Source organism: Ochotona princeps, chromosome 19 (genome assembly GCF_030435755.1).
Source record: "Ochotona princeps isolate mOchPri1 chromosome 19, mOchPri1.hap1, whole genome shotgun sequence".
NCBI lineage: Eukaryota > Metazoa > Chordata > Mammalia > Lagomorpha > Ochotonidae > Ochotona > Ochotona princeps.
Window position 1 is genome coordinate 27,892,284 of NC_080850.1, and position 13,592 is coordinate 27,905,875.

The window sequence follows — 13,592 nt, forward strand, 5'->3', positions numbered from 1 at the left end:
TTGAATTAAACTCAGAAACCGTTTTCTCTTTCCCTCTTCTTTGAGCTTACTCTCTCTGTTCTTCCTGTACCTCCTCCTCCTTCTTCCTCCAGCATGACTTGAATTGAGCTAATGCCAAAGTTCTAGAGCCCACGCCTTTTCAGCATGAGTCTGAACAAGGAGATTTTCCGAATCTTTGCTCTGAGAAAAAGCTCAGCTGGAGGATGATTACTCACTGCTCTGTAAAAATGGGAAAGTAAATACTGCTCTTCTAAATGTGAAACATTAATTGTCCTCTAAAATTTGTATAAAATGATTTTCTATTAAGAACATAACATAGATGATTTTAAGAGTATTTGCTTGTTTTGAGAGCATTTATTATGTAAATTCATGAATAAATACACAAATATTTTATTTGCTAATTTGCCATTCATGAGAAAATTAGCTATGCTAAAAAGTTCTTCCTTTTTAGAATTTTGAGCAAAAAGTCTTTTCAGTTCTCTACTCAGAAGGTCTACCACTGTCAAAAAAATTTCAGTGTGCACAAATACTTCTTAAAATTGTCAATCTCGATAAAGATTGTAATTTAGCTGACTGTGCTGCTCCTTTATGACAGAGTACTGTGTTTCCTTGTTTATTTTATACACAGACACACACACACACATTGTAGTGAAAGCAATGATTAATTAGTAAAACAGACTAATTGAAAGGTCAGTGGTCTAAAGAGATATTTCAATGCCTCAGAGCAATAATAATACTATATTTTCTTCTCCATCTTAATGGGTCTCAACTTCCTGTGGCCTTTGTTGCTAGGAAACTAGTCTGTACTGATTTGAAAGCCACCTTTCTGTTGTTGATTTCAAAGACTGAAATGAATTGGGCATATTTTGAATGCTTCATGATTAGCAAGTAAATCAATTATGTGCTTTAGCAAAAGGTGTGGTCTAGATGAGAAACCCTGAGCTTAACATTTTTTGTGGAGTCACTGCTGATAACTCCAGAAGCAACCCAGGTCCTTCCCAAATTCCCCTGGAAAAAAATCCATTTACCTATCCTGTATGAAGTCAAGTTCTCCTAGAAGTACAGAGATAAAAGGATTCAAGCTGTGATCCATTTTTCCTCATTTCCATATTGCATTAAGGTATCCAATACCTTAGGATCCCTGACAGATATTCAGAGAGATAGAGCTTCAAAGCTACAATGCATTCCTGGGAAAATTGCCTTCTGTACTGTAGTTCTCTTAGTATTTACAGTTCAGACCCAGATTTTGGATGAGTGCTGGAGGCTTTCGGCTTCCTAATGTATTGAAAATGATGAAAACTACCGAGTGCTTTTTGTGAGATGAATAATTGTTTTTGTAGGATATCTTGGCCAGTGGAGTCAGATGTATGTGATTTTCAGTCTTGCCTCTTCCATAACCCAACTTAGAAGTATTGATTAATTGCACTTTGATTCTGACACAGTTCTAAAAGTATAGGCAGAGCAAAGGCCGTGTGTAAGATGCAAATCACGCATCAGCAGAAGTTGTTGCTTGAGACAGGTCGTGACCGAAGCCCTTAAATCCAATCCAATCAGATGGACTATAAGCCAATGTCAAGTTGTAGTTTAAGATGCCCTTGGAAGATATGTTGTCTTGGCTCTGCTTTTTCCTTTCATATGCACCTGTGTGTGCCCACCACTATGTTAAACCCTCTGCTGCCATTCACCCTCGAACATAAATATTCTTGTCCCTTAAGCATAGTATCTCATGTGCTAATGAGATCTACCAACAGTTTCTAGATTTACTCCAATTGGTCAATTGGTCCTCATAGATAATATTGATTGTGTCTAACTTAATCACCAGAGTATACAACTCTGTTAATAAATGCATCAGACCAGTTAAAAGAAAAGCTGAGAACTATATGGACACAACCTAGAAGTTGATTAAGGAGTCAACCATTTCAATATGATTACACCAGAACTATTTCAAATCATGGTGGTATTCACACAGTCCCCTCAGCACATGGATTTCAAAATGAATAAGACATGTCATCTCCAGTCATGATCATGGTTTGAAGTGCTGGCAAGTGAAAAGCAGCTGATCCAGCGAAACACAATTTATGGGACACTCAGCCTGTCTAGATGAAATGGTGGCCTTGTGTATCCTCTATTCTGACTTCTATCACAGACTCAAGTATTGGCATATTTTTATTTTTTAAAAAAAGATTTATTTATTTTTATTAGAAAGTCAGATATACAGAGAGGAGTAGAGACAGAGAGGTAGATCTTCTATCTGCTGATTCACTCTCTAAGTGGCCACAATGGCTGGAGCTGAGGCAATCTGAAGCCAGGAGCCAGGAGCCAGGAACATCTTCTGGGTCTCTCATGTGGGTACAGGGTCCCAAGGCTTTGAACTATCTTCTACTGCCTTCCCAGACCACAAGCAGAGAGCTGGAAAGGAAGTAGAGCAGCTGGGATGTGAACTGGTGCCCATGTGGGATCCCAGTACACAAGATGAGGACTTTAGCCACTCAGCTACCTGGCCCAGCACATTTTTAGCATTCAGAGTAACTCTTATTTGCAAAGCCACCAGCCATCTCCTAGATGCTGTTTTTATATAGGCTAGCTAAAGATTCTTGTACTTCATGGATTTGTAGATTCGGTTTTCTTTTTCCTAGTTCCTTCTCATCTCCTCTTGCCACCACAAACACAATTTGATATAGCTCCCTTTCCTCAGCAGAGGTGCCAATTACGTCTTGTTTTTATTTACCATTGTTTGAGTAGCTCTCCCCTCAGTGCCTCAAAGGAAAACTATTCTCCTAAAGGCAATAGACTAAGTGCTTCCAAGGGCACTTCCTATTATAGAAGCAAACCACACAGGTTAAAATGCTATCCTGTTGGAGATCATTGATAATTACATTGTATCTCTAAGTCTCCACTTCATTGGTTTCTACAAAAAGCAGTTACAGTATTCCTCTTGTCTGACTGTTGTGAATATTCCACAACATGTTGCATATTTTTAGCAGACTGTGACATAGGATAAAGTGCATAGTAAATGGTTTCTGCTTTTTTAATTTTATGTGTATATTTCCTATCTTTCATGATACAAATTTAGAAGCATGAACAAAGAAGATAATTTCTATTATTATGCTTATCATTATGCTTCACAGTAACATCCAATGACCACTTCCTATGTACAAAGCCCTGTTAGATATTGGAGAGGTCAGATGAACTAGACAGACATCCTTCTCTTCAGGAGCCCTGCAACTTGTGAAGAAAGTAGACATTTGAAGAATAAATCATAGTATCAACAGGTGTAACAAGAAAGGGCACGCTACTGTGGCCAACAATGAGGAAAGTTAGGGATAGAGGTTCAGGGAGGTTTCAGAAAGAGGCTACTTGTGATCTGAATTTTGAAAGAAGAGTTTAATAGGAAGTAAACTTTTTCTCTCCCTTTTTAAATGTTTATTGGTTTTTATTGGAAAGGCAGATATACAGAGAAGAGGAGAGACAGAGAGGAAGATCTTCTGTCCACTGATTCACTCTCCAAGTGGCCACAACAGCTAGAGCTATGCCAATTCGAAGCCAGGAGCCAGGAGCTTCTTCCAGGTCTCCCACACAGGTGCAGGGTCCCAAAGATTTGGGCCATCCTTGACTGCTTTCCCAGGCCACAAGCAGGGAGCTGGATGGGAAGCAGGGCTGCTGGGATATGAACCAGCACATATATGGGATCCCAGTGTGTGCAAGGCAAGGACTTTAGTGCTAGGCTACCATGCCGGGCCCTAAACATTTTCAAGCATGAAAACATCCAAAATGATAGGCCTCATCATGCTGTGTTTGAGCAACTAGTGTTAGCTTGTCCCTAAACTTGAGTCTTGGGGACCTATGAGCAGGGTCTGGTTTGGGAGTGTGAGAAAGTACCAGCAATAAAGACAGGTTTGATGCACTTTCTCCCACCAGTGGCAATTTTGGGACTGTCATAGGTACCAAGATTGGCAGGTACTTGGTGTAATCCAATTTGCTAGTTTAGTTTGTTGGCCATAACTGTTTTTCATGATTTTACCCAAAACTTAGTCTTACCTTAATTTTTAGTGTATGTATGCTAAAATGACTTTCCAACTTGAGCCTGCCAGTATAGTGGGGTTTTTTTTTTTTACTTCCTCCTTTGTAGTTACAGGTTAAATTTAAGAAGTCCTTATGATTTATTTGGATAACATTGATGCTTCTTTAACCAAACCATGTAGTATGATCAATTCAAGGGGATCACACTCACAGTAATATTAAGTGTCAGAGTGTGAGCTCTCGAGATATACCTAATATTTTTTGTTTGCTTCTGTTTCCTACTGTCTTTGAGTGCTCACAGAAATCAGAGACCCCTAAGACACTCATTTCTTAATCTTCAAATTTGAGATTGTTTTTTCTTTGCTGACCTCCTCTCTCTAGCCTTGGGAGCCCTGGAACTCCATTGACTGTGGTTTCTCGCTCTGTACACTGCTTATTAGAGACATCCAGGTGAGAGGGACTGGGTTTGGAAAAAGTGCCATTCTTCAGGGCTGGATAGGTATTTCCCTTTGAAAGTAGGCCTTTGTTTTAGAAGAATCTCTTTGAATATTTCACCAGGATTACCTAGAGGATGTTTCTTAGGCGCAGTGGGGCTTATGGAAATAGAGTTCATGAACGTTTGAGGGAATTCTCAAAAACTGTTGTATCCCCCAGTGAGTGTGCTAATCATGCTAGTATAGTCAGGCATCACCAGTTCTTCAAAACTGCCTGTAAGAAAGTGTTTTTTTATTAGTTTATGAGTGTAGTGAGTCATCTAAGCAGAGCTTGACTGTAACTCTGTAATCAAATACACTTGTCTTCATTTGGGGGTGGCTGTCTCTCAAGTTCAGTTTTCTGACTCTTCGAAGATAAATGTTTGATTTTTGCATTTTTCAAATGTTTTGTTGGTATAAGAAGAAGAGTGTTGACTTATAGGCTCTTTACATGTGGAAACTGAAACAAGAAATTGAATTTGGACATACAAATAATTAAGTGTCAAGGCTCATGATTCTAGATAGTATGCTTAAAGCCTTTGGTAAAATTTCTAGCACATTTAATAGATATCAACTTTTATCACAGCTGAGAAGATTTAATTTTTATTTATATTGACATACAACAAAATAAATATTTTACTAAAATGTATTTCTTCCTTAATGTAACCCAAAATAAAAAATTATTTTACCTAGGCTATCTGAACATAGCCAAAGATACAGTATTAAAACTGAGCATTATCAAAATTCTTGATTATACTTCAGTCTCAAAATATATAGTTTGGTCTTGCTTCATCTATCGGAAAACACTTGCCATTGGTAATAAACTTGTCAATATCTATGATTCAATGATTATTTTAAATGTATATATTATATGCCACATGATGAATATAAAATTGAATTTCTTTCTATGCATTTTTTATAAGTCTTCGTTGTATGATAAGAGTGGCATATAGGTAAATAGTTACATGTTATAAGACAGTAAGTATAGCAGAGGAACTGGAAAGTGACTTGTATGGCTAGAGCTTAGAGGATGATATCTATTTAGGGAATATAGAGCCTCAAAGGGGGAAAAATTCTCTTAAAATTTTTGCCCTAAATCAAAGTTTTAGTGTCCTTTTAAAAAAAATGTTTATTTTATTTGGTAGAGTTACAAAGAAAATGCGAGTCAGAGAGAAAGAGTGCTCTTCCATCCACTGCCTGCCTCCCAAATGGCTAAGGCTGAGTCAGGCTGCAGTCAGGAGCCAGAATTTCATCTGAGCCACTCAAGTGAACTAATGGCTCAATACTAGGATCATCTTCCATTGCTTTCTTGGGCACATTTGCAAGGAGCTAGATCAGAGGTAGGACAGCTTAGACCTGAACTGCTCTCCATAGTGGATGCTGGCATTACAGGTTATGATTGACTTAACACTGATCCATTAGTGTCCTTTTCTTAAAGTTACCTTATACAGAGTCCTTCCCCAAATGTTCCTCAAAAGCAAAAACTGGAACAAATTAAACCAAAGTAATCAGGCAATGAGATCATAAATTAAGTGCTGTATTTTCTTTCATTTTCAACAAATTTGGAGAAATGGAAAAAGTCTCTTTTAATGTGGTCAATTAATTCTACTTCTGTGGTGTTGCTGTCTCAGATGCCTCTCATCTCGTTGCTGGAATTCAGATTCCCAGGCTTCCTATCAGGAAAGTTATTGAGGAACTCTGTGCACAGAGATTGGGAATTTGCATTTTACATATGTATCTCAGGTCCTTCTTTAGCATGCTGCTATCTGAGTACCACAGTTTTAAGTGCAAGAATCTCAAATTGGTACCCAAGAGATGAATATGTACTTGATTATTTCTGATATCTTGGCTTTTGCCTCTTTCTTTCTGCTGTACAGTAATCTCCTCACTCCTCTGCCTTCTGTGTTACTCCATCCATATACATATTATTTTGCTTCACTGTTTTTTTCTCCTGGTGTTATCTTAGTCATCATTTTTAGACAAATTTTACCCAATTAGTGAAGTGTGTCATGACCCACACTATTACAAAATCTTCATCTTCCATTTCTTAGAAAGGGGCATTCTCACTTAGCAATCTGTAAATCCTGTTCTCAACTCACTGAGGCCTTTATGTTTTAATTAAATGTTTCTGATCTCCCTAAACTTTCAGCTATGAACTGAAGGCTTGTGTTTCATTGAAGTTTGTGTGTTGAAGGTTGATCTCTAATGTGATGGTAATGGAAGCTGAGTCTTTTGGGAGACAATTAGTCTATGAAAGCCAATCCATAAAAGGGATGAGTACTCTTATATGTAGATGCCAATGGGTTTGTTTCTGCCTCCCTTCTTTTCTGTGTAAGTAAACAATGGGAAGATGCCGATCTGTAAACCAGGAAGTGGGCCTTCACCAAATATCAAATCAACCAATATCTTCCAAATCTGTGAGAAACCTGTGTCTGTGGAGCTGGCTAACCAGTCTGTGGTGTATGTTTTATTTTATTTTATTTTAAAGATTTATTGTTATTGGAAAGCCAGATATACAGAGAGGAGAGATAGAGAGGAAGATCTTCCATCTGATGTTTCACTCCCCAAGTGAACTGCAACGGGCCAGTGCGCGCCGATCCAATGCTGGGAACCAGGAACCTCTTCCGGGTCTCCCACGCGGGTGCAGGGTCCCAAAGCTCTGGGCCATCCTCGACTGCTTTCCCAGGCCACAAGCAGGGAGCTGGATGGGAAGTGGAGCTGCCAGGATTAGAACCAGCGCCCATATGGAATCCTGGGGTGTTCAAGGCGAGGACTTTAGCCGCTAGGCCACGCCGCCGGGCCCTGTGGTGTATGTTTTAAAGAAGTCTGAACAGACTAATGCACCCCCTTACTATAAACTGTCATCCCTCCAGAGCAGAGACTGTGTCTTTTTGTTATTGTACAGCAGTTCCTACTTTGCACAATGATTCTCAGATCACAAATACTCTATATGTAGTTGTTGAATGAAGAATGAATGCATGCATAAATGTATCAGCGTACATCAGACAGCCAAAACATTCTAGTGACATATCACAATAAGCACGGATTGTCCTCTTTCACTCTGGTGCCATCTGTACAATGCTTAGCTGAGGTTGTCTCCATTTTGGATCTTCTACATTCTCTTGTCCTTCTTGGATTATCAAATAAAATACATAATCTTCTCTTTGAAAAAGATAAGAACACAAGGTGGCAAATAAACATATATAGTAACTTATAAAGTTCTGGCTCAGAACTGGCAAAATGTTACTTCTTTTTCAATGTTTTTATTTGTTTCTATTTGAAAAGCAAATTTTAGAGAGCGAGAGAAGGAGGGGGAAAATGAGAGAGAGAGAGAGAAAGAGAGAGAGAGAGAGAGAGAGAGAGAGAGACAGAGAGAGAGAGAGAGAAACTGCTTCACTCCCAAAGTGGTTGCAATGGGCAGACCTGACCTGACCTGGAGCTAGAAGCTTTTTCCTGGTCTTCTGTTTGGGTGCACAGCCCAAGCACCTAGGCCATCCTCCATTGCTTTCCCAGGTCATAATCAGAGAGCTGGATTAGAAATGGAGCAACTGGCACACAGTGTCACTTTTGTTGATCAAAACAAGTCAGTGATACAAACTGTAGACAAACGCAGATGAGTCAGTAATTCAACCTGTTCATTAACAGATAAGCACATTGAGTGAGGGAATTTGGAGTGAAGGGCATCTGTCTTCCATCATACTCACTTGTTTCCATGTTCCAGGATATCCAAGACCCAGAAGAAGTGTAATTGTGACAGGGAACCACCTGGGAAGAACTAATCCAAAATCCACTTGGAGATTCACTAGGACCAACAAATTTACATACTGAAGAGAAATGTAACTTAGATTCTTAAATTTTGTAATAATGGCCCGCAAGTGTTTCTGCTGCCTATAACTTGATATGTTCTGGCAATGTGCTCAAACGTGAAAATACAAGGTATGCATATAACCTGTCCAGCTTCCTATTTTGCCTAGTTGTGCTTAGCTGTTTGGGAACACATTGGACTCTGGAGAGACGTTTGGGGTTAGGCTTGAAAGACGTAGTCTGAGCAACAATCACGGCAAAAGAACCGTGAAGAGGGTTTGGAGGGTTTTGTGAAAGTTCTGTACTTAAGACTGGTAAATTTAAAAAAAAATCACCTCCACTGGTTGAAAGCCAGTGTCAGTATTACCTTTCAATTTCTTAAAATTTAAATTCTACCTTCCCTAAGGATTAAGATTAATCAATCCATGAGAATTCAAGTTCCTTTTCATTCATCTGTCCCTTCTAGTTAGTCCCATGTTAGTGTCAGTTGTAAGAGAAGAGTTGACCTTCCCAAATGCTTTTGCTTCCACTTGTAGATCTTCCAAAGGTAAAAGAGAACCCGAATGTCATGATTTCCTTTATGAAAACGCGGACTACAAGTTAGTAACTTTTTAAAAGTTCAAGATGGGAGAGAAACCCTTTCCATCACCAGTGATAAGGCAGATTCAAATAAGTCATTCTTATCTGGACTCTTTTAGGACTTTCTGTGCTTAATATTACTTATTCAATAGCTTTTTGACAAATCCTTAACCTTTTCTGTTTAGATATCATAGTGGAAATCTACAGTTTAGGGCACTGGAAATTTCAAAGTAGTACCTAATCCTAATCAGAATAAATTATGGTGGATACACGTTTTAAGGCCCATGTATAAAATGAAATATCAGGCAACCTTTCAAATTCAAGTTCATTTAAAATAATAGAGAATAAGGAATATATTAAGAATTGTGATGCAAGAATAATATGGTACAATTCTGATGTTAAATGTTACCAATCATTTGGCCACATGAACTGAAATAAAAAGATAAAGAAAATAGTCTGTTACTGCATTATAATGATTACATATAAGTGCATTATTTATGCCTGTGTATTTTTCTTGATTCCTTATAGTTATACTATATTGCTTTGTTTTTATTCTATATCTCTTTATTATCCCTTTACTAGAACATTGGCTCTCTGAAGTCGCCTGAATGACTCACAGATTTCTATGTTGGGCCTAGATTTTTGTGCTGAGTTCCAGAACCATGCATACTAATGCTTCTGCTATGTCTCTACTTGGATGTTCTCAGGCTAAGGTCTTCAAACACATGATTCATAGTATATATTACTTTTGTAATGATGAAAAAGTAAGATGGTAAGCTGCCTGGATATTTAAAAAATAAATTTATCAAGATGTTTGTTTATGTAAGATGTTTGGTTATTTAAGACTGAAGTGTCTTCCTAACTGAAAAAGAAATGTGCCAACTCTTTATCAAACCATAGGAAAGAAGACTAAGAAAGCAAAAATCACAAAAGAGCACAGGAATAAATGCACATAGGTGAATGGGACCCCAGGTGCCCTTTTACATGTGTGACTAAAAATGTCCAGATACTTAACACACACACACACACACACACACACTCCAGTTTAGAAATGGGCAAAGTACCTCAATAGATAGTTCCCAGAATAAGAAATATAAATGAAATATAAGAAATAAAATAAGAAACATGAAAAATATTCCATATTATTTAGCCATCAGGGAAATGAAAATGAAAACCACAGGAGATACCTTCTCATCATACCTGTCAGAATAACAATTACCCTTAAAGGCAGAAAGTAACAAATCCTGGCAAAAATGTGGAGAAAGGGGAAGGCTTACACACTGTGGATGGGAATGCAATTTAGTACAGCTATTGTGGCAGACAGTATGGAGATTTCTTTAAAAACTAGACACAGACTTGATAAATGATTCAGTAATCTCACTACTTGTGGTATATCCCAAAGTTGTGAACACTTTGTATCAAAGAGATACCTGTATTGCCATGTTTATAGCAGTAGTGTTCACAACAGTAAAAATATGGAATCAGCTACAGTTTTCATTAGATGAATGGGTAAAAAAATGTGATGTATATACACGCACATACAATGCAATACTATCCACGTATAAAAAGGAATGGAAGTCTACCATTTGTATCAAAATGGATGAAGCTGGAGGAAATTATGATGAAAGAAAAAAGCCAGAGACATTATCCTTATATGTAGGAGCTAAAATTTTTAAAAAATATGGAAAACTCAAAATCCCATCACCCCCCAAAAATAACCCAAAAGCACTGCCTGTGTTTATCAATATGACTAAAAACATGGTGTTGCCAAATATTATTTTCTCTTTGTCAGACCAATAGTAAATAAGGATATGCTACTATAGTTTTAATGATCTGTAATTTAAAATGTACTTTATATGATTTAGATGCTCATTTTAATTTGATTATTGTTTATAGCTCTTTGTTTCCAATAAACTAAGGTCTGTTTCCTTTTTAGTTGTTGAAATCTATCTAGTGGAGCATTAAGGCTTTGAGTATAATGTGAGTTCAATGTATTTGAACTCAAACATTAAAAAATAATACAGGAAGAAGAAAGAAAAAGAGAAAGAAAGAAGGAAGGAAGGAAGGAAGGAAGGAAGAAAGAAAAGGAGGGGAGGAGAAGAGAGGGAAGAGAAGGGAAGAAAAAGGAAAGGAGGGAGAGGGGAAGGGAAGGGAAGGGGAGGGGAGAGGAGGGAGGAGGGGTATGACCATGTGAGAGTGAAGGGCAGAAGGAGGAAGGGAGTATCATTATATTCTTAGAATTGTATCTACAAACTACATTGAATCTGTTCTCTTTGTAGTAATATCACATTAACATGGAAAAATAAAGGATTTGAATTTTTAAAAATTTATACAGAAGTTACTGATTAGAAATTTTTTTCATCTTGATTGATTCAACATAGATTTCCTTCTCTTTAAAAATTAGCAGTTAATTTTCTTTGAGGACCAGCTAGTGTATCAATAATTATGCTGATTTTTGTATTCGTTCTTTTAAAAAATCCTGTGCAATATGTCCTCTTTTAGCTTCATTTTACAGATAAGAAACTTCAGGTTTAAAAGGATAAAACAACTAGGGAGAACTTGGACTCAAAATCAAAATCAATACAATACCAACCACTATCCTGAACATGGCTGTATCCTACTTCAAGTTAAAACAAACCTTAGTGTGACACAAACTGGGAAAGAATAGGTGGAAGAGAAATACTTTATTCTTTTTGTAAATTGTCCTGGTTTGCTTTTTAGTTCTCTTCAAAAATCACGGTCATCTTACCCTGTTGATTTAGTCAGGTGCTTAGATAAAGGAAGTTTCTACTGTGAGACTCTCTGGTTTCTGGGTTTTCAATCTTTTTCACAGCTATTCTCTAAGCTGACTTTCACTCTGGGAAGAATCTTGATCATGCCTTAAAGACCAGCCTTAACATTCTTTTTTAAATTCTGTTTTCAAACCAGAGAACAGAGAGTGAACATTAGCTTGGGGCATCCAAGAAGAAATTACTAGGCAAGGTCAATCCCACTGGGCACTGTGGGAAAGTCCCTGACCTCATCGTAGACAGGTGACATGTCTTTGACACCCAACTCCAAGGAGAAATACTTCAGGAAATCACTGACATTTCTCAGATTATAGAATGGTGGCTTTGCTGACCGTGCCTTAGGAGAGAGAAACTTGAATGTATTTCACAGACAGAGCTGATGTAAACAGACTTCAGCATTTTGGCATAATTCTCCAAGATCAAGTCTTTCTGCTTAAACAACAACAAAAACAAAACAAAACAAAACAAAAAACCAAAAACCCACAAACTAGATATTGGACATGTGAGCACGAAGCCTAGATATTGAAATCTACCTGAATTTTTGGAACACGCTTTGCTGTGAGCTCCTACTGTAGCCAGCAGATATTTGTAACCCCTTTGTATCCCTGTGATTAAAGTTGCCTTGCTGCAGATTTTCATAGAAAAAAAAGCAGGTCAGGTCAATTTTCCAGATGTTTCCAGTGATTCAGATGTTTGGTGTGATGCAAGGCCTATCCAGATGGTTACTGAATATTAAATCCTTTACCTGGATGTTGGCTGCCATCTGTACATCCCAGGCTTAAAACCTAACAGGGCATCAGTCAATACCATGTTGCCTGTTAATTAGAGATTTATTTGAGTACATTTTGTCCACTGAGTGCCTGCTGTTTCAGTAATCTTCCAGCCAGACACATCTACCTGAATATTCATGGTCACTTACAACGCACTCAGTATTCACACACTCACTAATCATTTAATTCCTCCTCCTGCCTGTCAGAGTCTGATCTTGTGTGTTCAATAGGACTTTATTATTTAGCTTTCATATTCAAGGATTTCTGGAAAGAATATAGCAAAAAAAATGGCTTTGTGTTTGCTTAAATTTATGTGTGTTGCCCAACTGAGCAATTTCTTTGTGCTGGTGAATATCACCTGTCCATACTTTTACTCATATGTGGTATGGTAGCCTTCAGATCTCTACACTTGCTTCTCTGCCCTCTGCTAGTACAACAAAAAATGGCTTTTAATTTCACAAGGAAAAAGCTTAAAATGTTTATCACTGCTTAGGAGGCATCTGTACACATATCCCTCATCTCCTATTTACTCTTGACATACTTACTTTCATTTCTTTTTAAGCAGCAAGTACTCTCTGCCGTCTAAACCTTCCCATGTTCCTGGATTTCGCTTGCCCACCCTCTATTACTTGTGAAACACCACTGAGCTCTGAGATTAAACCCCTTTGCTTAAAGACAACTCTCTGAAAGCTGAAAATCTAAACATGGCTACATTCCTATAGCATCCTGGCTTGCTCTTACATTATTCACCTTATTCATAGCTATGTCTGAGCAGTCTTTCTGAGATTATATTATCCCAAAGGTTATCATACATGTATGCTTTTAAATGTGCATATTAGTATCTGGCACACATGAAATACTCAGTAAATGTAGTTTACAGTTAGCAAAATGAAAATGAAAACAGAGGTCTAACTTGGCAAATTTGGTTCCATACTATCATGTGTTAATGTTGAATCAACGATTCAAATGGCTCAGCTAATCAGCATCCACTGTCTTCTTGAATATTTCTATTTTTCAGACATTGAAATATATTTAAGAGTAATATTTAGTCTTTTTCCCCAAATAGTTTACCTTCCTGTAGAACTTGCTAGATGATCACCCAAATAACAGTATATACTTTTTCTAAATCTAATATCTAAGAATACAGCAGTAATATT